We start from the raw sequence: 6688 nt of genomic DNA, 5'->3' as shown, positions 1-6688 counted from the left end.
CTGGAGTGTCTCAACAATTCTTAGTGGTGTTTCTCGTTGTCATTCTCAGATTTTGAAGACCGAAGAAGAGTTTTTACCTCCAAATATTGCTCCATTCTCTTCAAGATTTGTGATTCCACCTTGTTGCCATCCTCTCATAATTATATTCAATTGTGAGAAATTTTTTCACCCACCCGGAGTAATTCAAGATTCTTTTCAGTTTGTTTCTCCGGAGCTCATGACCTCAGAAGTATTCATTCTCAGCTTTCAGCTCTCTTTCTCTAAATCTTACCGGTGTGTCATTCAATATTCTCTAATCAGTTTGTGATCCCTTCATTCACTTGTATCTAAATCCTCTCAAGCATCTTCGTGTATTTGCTAATTCTTCCTGGTGTTTCTTTATGTTTTATTCGTTCTTTTTCAATTCTCATGGTGGTTCGTTCAAGAGTTCTCGTCGTTCGTTGTCATATCAATTCTCTCGTTCTTTCAAATCCTACCGGTGGTTCGTCGAAGACCTTCTCAACTTTGTGCTATATCTATCTTAATCTTTTCTACGAGAATAAGCAATATGCCAAATCCATTCATTGTCATCAATTTAATTGATGAAGGATAAGCATAATGTAATTATTATTCTTGTTTCATCCAAGAGATTAATTCCTTATTCCGGAGGCTCATCAAATTCTCGGTATCATTTGTCTCATCTTTTCTTTCCCGGAGTTCCAGGCTCTCTCAATTATATCGTCACGAAGATCCATCTAATCATTACAAGGATTCACCTTGTGTTTTCAGCTTCTCTCCCTTTTTCCGTTTGATCATTCTTTTGTTTAACGAAGATCTTCATGGAGGCTCTACATAATGATTCATCAAGGATTTAATCCGTTCTGCAACGTTCATCAAGATTATTTTCATAGGAGTTCAAGCATTCTTAATCTCGCATTCCGAAGTGCATTTCTTTCGTCCGTATCATTGGAGGTGGTATTATGTCATTCTTCATCATTTGAGTTCATGTTTCATGACCCACATGTTGTTAGGAATGAGGTAGTTCAAATCCATCAACCTCTCCGTTGGAATTACCTTGGGTTATATTTCACCTAAAACCTTCCCTAAGGATTGTTTCTATTTACAGTGCTTACCAATGACCCAAGTTCTTCATTTATCCTCCCGGTGAAATAGGTTTTCTCGTCTCCTCGTTCATATCAATCCTATTCTTTTCCCGTGAGTGGCAAGTGGTCACCTCATGATTTGAGATGTATTCCATAAGACCATATCAAGCTTATTCTTTTCGTTGTTGGTTTTCCAACAACTCCATTCTACCATTTATTGTAAGCATGCTCCCTCAAGATCTTGTTTCCCTTCGTTCATTCCATTCCTTTTTTTTCTGGAGGCATTGTGATGTTGCTCTCTTCAACCCATCTTCTTGTTTTGTCAGGATCATGTTCTTTTCTTGGGTTATCCATTTAACCGGAGTGTCATGCCCTCTTTTCAAGTTCTTCCCATTCTGTCAAGTTTTGGCTCCCTTCTCAACCGGAGTGCCGTCTGAAATCGTTCTTACCCCTTTTTACATTCATTCAATAGTTTCGGAGGCAGTGTGTTGTGATTTCATCAAGTATGTTCTCATCTGGCCAAGTTCTTATTCAATTCCTTTTCTTTTCAATCGGAGTGCTGCGCGAAGTTGTTCTCCCTTGTTCCTCTTTTTCTAACGGAGTGTTTTTCAACTTCGTTCATCTCTCTTGCTTTCTTTCTGTCTTTTGTTCAAACTTTCAAGGTTCGTGGTTTCACTCGTTTGTCAAAGAAGCAACTTAATTTTACCTCTTCTCTTTCTATTCCATTTGTCCCTCTGGTGCCATTCTAGATCTCGGGACGAGATTCTCTCGTAGTGGTGGAGTGTTGTAACGCCCCGAGACCGATGCGCCAGGTGTCTTCCAGTTATTCGATGTTTTTTCCATGTCATTTTCTTGCGTGTTGCATCTTATCATGTCATCATGTGCATTGCATCATCATGTTTTCAAAACTTGCATTCGTCTGGGTTCTCCCAGTTCTCCCCGTTGTCCGTTCTGAGCCCAGACACACTTGCACATGCCCGCGGCATGTCCGAAATATTATTTTATAAGTGGTCAGAAAATGTTCTCAGAATGAGATGAGAGTTGGCGTGTGGTCTTGTTATAGTGTAGATAGACCGCCTGTCAAATTTCATCGCATTCGGAGTTCATTTGATGCCCCAACGGATAACTATAGCGACATTATAGTCGGTCAAACGTCGGACGTTTTCGGTCTCCGGAAACAGTCACCGGGCCTCTATCTCTCTTCTCTCCTCTCTGCCCGAGGCCTTCTGCACAACCCACACGCTCCAATCTACCCCTCCTCGTGTCCGGAGCCGTCGGATCGCGATCGGAGGCTCCGAAAACCCCTCCTAACCCCCTAACCCTACAATATGTATATATATAGCCCTACCCCTACCAAAAATGGTCTAAACCTCCTCCCCCCGCAGCCGCCGTTGTCTCCTACCTCGCTTTCAGCGCCCAACCAGCACCCCGCCGCCACTTGTCGCCGCCAGAGCCACCCGCCGCCGCCGCCACGTCAGCCGCGCCGCCCCTGCACCCACTCCCGCATCGCCGCGTGTCCTCCCCTGCGCCCCACTTCGCCGCGGCCCTCAGAGCCCATGGGAGGCCCGGGCCCGAATCGCCCTGCCGCGGTGCGCCCGAGCACGCTCGCTCGCCCGCTCGTATGCCTCCTCCCGCTGGAGCCCCGCGCCGCCTCGCGCTTCGCCTCCTTCTACAGGCCACCGGAGTGCTGCCGCCGGCGACCTCCACCTGAGGCCAGAGCTCCGCCGTCCCTCTCTCTTCTCTCTTTCTTCTCCTCCCAACGCTCACCTCTCGTTCTCTCTCTCGCAGGTGAGGCTATCGCTGCCAGATCCGGCCAACCTTGCATCGTCGGGCGCCACCGGCGTCGGGAATGGGTCCCCTGGGTCCAGATCCGCCCGAATCTGATGCCGCCGTTCAACCCCAGCTCCTCCCCACGTCATTTCGCCGGAGTCTGCAAGCCACCGCCGCTCGTCCTTGTCGGGAGGAGGACAACGGCGTCCGCATCGCTGACCTTGTCCACGCAGGTGGGCCGGCCTCCTCTCCAACCGCGGCCCAGCACCGCTTCTAGTCGGGCCAGATCCGCGCCGCCCTTTCCAGCCTACCTCTTCATCGAACCGGGCCTCAGCCCATGGTGAGCGCCCCAGCAGCCTGCAGATTCGTCCCGTGATGTTTTTTTTAGTTCAGGAGGTTTTTCCTAATATTCTAGAGAAGACCTGTTTTGCAGAAAAGTCCCTAGAGTTCATGCATTTAATAACTCATGAACCGTGCATCGGATTAAAATTATTTATATATGAAACTTTCTTAGAATTGCATCTAGTTTCATAATATGTCATTTTCATCCATGTTTAAAATGTTTAAAATGCTGTTTGGTTAAATTTGCTCCTATGCCATGCTAAAATGGTTTAATTCATAACTAAATAACCGTAACTCGGAATTTAATAATCTTTATATGTAAATGGGGTAGAAAAATGCCTATTTTGACTTGGTTCACTTACTTTGTATGTTTAATAACTCTAAAATTATGATTAGGGCAGAACAGTACCAAACCTTAAAATATGCATATGAGGATTTACCGGAATTGTTGTTTGTTGCTTCCGGCCTCATTTAAACTTGACTAGATAGGTAGTTTTACTTTGCTTCACCCTCTTGCCATGTTTAACAACATTTAATATTGTTGGGTACATAAACAAGATCGAACTAAATAACTTGTTGTGGTGTTTCGTCAATATGCAACTCGTTGCATATTGAGCTCCACTTAACTTGTAGTATTGTTTGTTGCACTTTGCCATGCCATGCCTCATTAAACCGGACATGCATCATAATTGTTTGTGCATCATGCCATGCTTATGTGGTGGTTGTTTACTATGTTGTTTGCTTCTTTCCGGTGTGCTTCTTCGGGTTGTATCCGGTAACGTCATGTTGTGAGGATTCGTTCGACAACATCCGTTTGTCTTCTTCATGGACTCGTTCTTCTTCCTTGCGGGATTTCAGGCAAGATGACCATACCCTCGAAATCACTTCTATCTTTGCTTGCTAGTTGCTTGCTCTTTTGCTATGCCTATGCTGCGATACCTACCACTTGCTTATCATGCCTCCCATATTGTTGAACCAAGCCTCTAACCCACCTTGTCCTAGCAAACCGTTGATTGGGTATGTTACCACTTTGCTCAGCCCCTCTTATAGTGTTGTTAGTTGCAGGTGAAGATTGAAGTTCGTTCCTTGTTGGAGCATGGAGACGTTGTTCCTTGTTGGAACATGTTTACCTGTTGGGATATCACAATATATCTTATTTAATTAATGCATCTACATACTTGGTAAAGGGTGGAAGGCTCGGCCTTATGCCTGGTGTTTTGTTCCACTCTTGCCGTCCTAGTTTCCGTCATATCGGTGTTATGTTCCCGGAGTTTGCGTTCCTTACGCGGTTGGGTTATAATGGGAACCCCTTGACAGTTCGCCTTGAATAAAACTCCTCCAGCAAGGCCCAACCTTGGTTTTACCATTCGCCTTCTAGCCTTTTTTCCCTTGGGTTAGGCCAGCCCAAGGGTCACCTTTATTTTAACCCCCCGGGCCAGTGCTTGTTTAAGTGTTGGTCCGAAACAGAGCCACTTGCGGCGCCACCTCGGGGAAACTTGAGGGCTGGTTTTAGCTGTACGTAGTGTTCATCCGGTGTTGCCCTGAGAACGAGATATGTGCAGCTCCCATCAGGATGTCGGCGCATCGGGCGGTCTTACTGGACTTGTTTTACCATTGTCCAGGATGTCTTAAAGAACCGGGATACCGAGTCTAGAGGTCTATTCCTTCGTTGACCGTGAGAGCTTGTCATGGGCTAAGTTGGGACACCCCTGCAGGGGTTTGAACTTTCGAAAGTCGTGCCCGCGGTTATGGGAATATGAGAATTTGTTAATGTCCGTTTGTAGAAAACCTGAAGTTGACCTTAATTAAAATGCATCAACCGCGTGTGTAACCGTGATGGTCTATTTCCGGCGGAGTCCGGGAAGTGAACACGGTGTTGGAGTTATGCTTGACGTAGGTTGTTTTAGGATCACTTCTTGATCATACTTTCACGACCGTGCTTTGCCTTCTCTTCTCGCTCTTATTTGTGTATGTTAGCCACCATATATGCTAGTCGCTTGCTGCTGCTCCACCTCATACCTTTACCTTAACCATAAGCTTAAATAGTCTTGATCGCGAGGGTGTAAGATTGCTGAGTCCCCGTGGCTCACAGATACTTCCAAAACCAGCTTGCAGGTGCCAATGATGCCATTCCATGTGACGCAACCAAGCTCAGAAGGAGCTCGATGAAGATCTTGTCCTTTGTATCGTATCGTTCTAGTTGATCAGTAGTGGAGCCCAGTTGGGGTCGACCGGGGACCTTTGTCGCTTTTGGGGTTCTTCTTTTATTTTGGTTCCGTAGTCGGACCTTGATTGTATTTGGATGTTGTAATGCTTTATTCATGTATTGTGTGAAGTGGCGATTGTAAGCTTCCCCTATTGTATTACATGGGTTGTTTGCGAAGATTACCTCACTTGCGACATTGCTTTCAATGTGGTTATGCCTCTAAGTCATGCTTTGACACGTGGGAGATATAGCCGCATCGAGGGTGTTACAAATAAGGAGGTACTTCCTTGCGTCCGAAGATATAGCTGGTGGGTCCGAGCTGTCAGCGGCGGTAATGTTTTTTCGCGAAATACAGAGGCCGTTTCGGTGGGTCCCAGATGTTAGGTGGAGGAAATCATTATTTTGCGTGTAATAAGGAGGCATTTCCTTGCATGCGGCCGTGGACCCAGCTGTCAGCCTCTCCACGTACAGTCCACTTCAGATGCATGTCGGTCGCTGACCATGCTAACCACGCCACGCCGAGAGCACCAGGGCGGTGGACGACGGCGAGGCCTAGGAAGGGAACGACACGGAGGCAGGGAAGACTCGGCCGTTGTTTTTGTTTACCAGGCGGAGGGGAGTACGACTGTACGAGGGTTTACTGGTTCGTCTACCATCACCAGAGAATAACAGCAGATGTGGGTGAGTAGAGGGATGGCTAGGCAGCGATGGGAGAATGGTGGGGCGGTGAGGCCTGCGCGGCAGCACAGCCGGCCACGGGGAGGAGGGAGCAGGCAGTCCCGCCGACGCTTGTTTGAGCGGCTGGAGCAGGAAGAACAGAGATTGAAGAAGCACGGCGGCCGTTGGATGGACATCCAACAGTATACATGACATTTGTGGAAAGCCTCAAATATATGGAAAACAGCATACAGCCCATCTGCCATTATTTCAAATAATTTACAGCCCATTTGCTAATTCTTACGGGTTTTTTGGAGCCCATATTCTTTATGTTAGCATTACAGCCCATATTGTGGCCACGGTTAAAAAATTATACGAATTTTTGCATATGTCGGTGCGGTCTAAACTGTTTTTAATCCCGAAATTTCGAGTCACATTCAGACTGATTCTAAAAATAAATGTATATCAATATAAAATCAAAAAAATCGTCCACGCATAAAAATTAATGCAATTTAAAATCTCGAAATTAAGAAAAGATATTTGAAAATAATTGCTGGTTTGATGTGTATTAAAAATGTACAGCCCATTTCTCATTACTGATAGGCCATTTTCTCGGCCAACCGAATGAAGC

Source organism: Triticum aestivum, chromosome 3A (assembly GCF_018294505.1).
Source record: "Triticum aestivum cultivar Chinese Spring chromosome 3A, IWGSC CS RefSeq v2.1, whole genome shotgun sequence".
In the NCBI taxonomy this organism is placed as follows: domain Eukaryota; kingdom Viridiplantae; phylum Streptophyta; class Magnoliopsida; order Poales; family Poaceae; genus Triticum; species Triticum aestivum.
Note: the sequence above shows the minus strand (reverse complement) of the source record.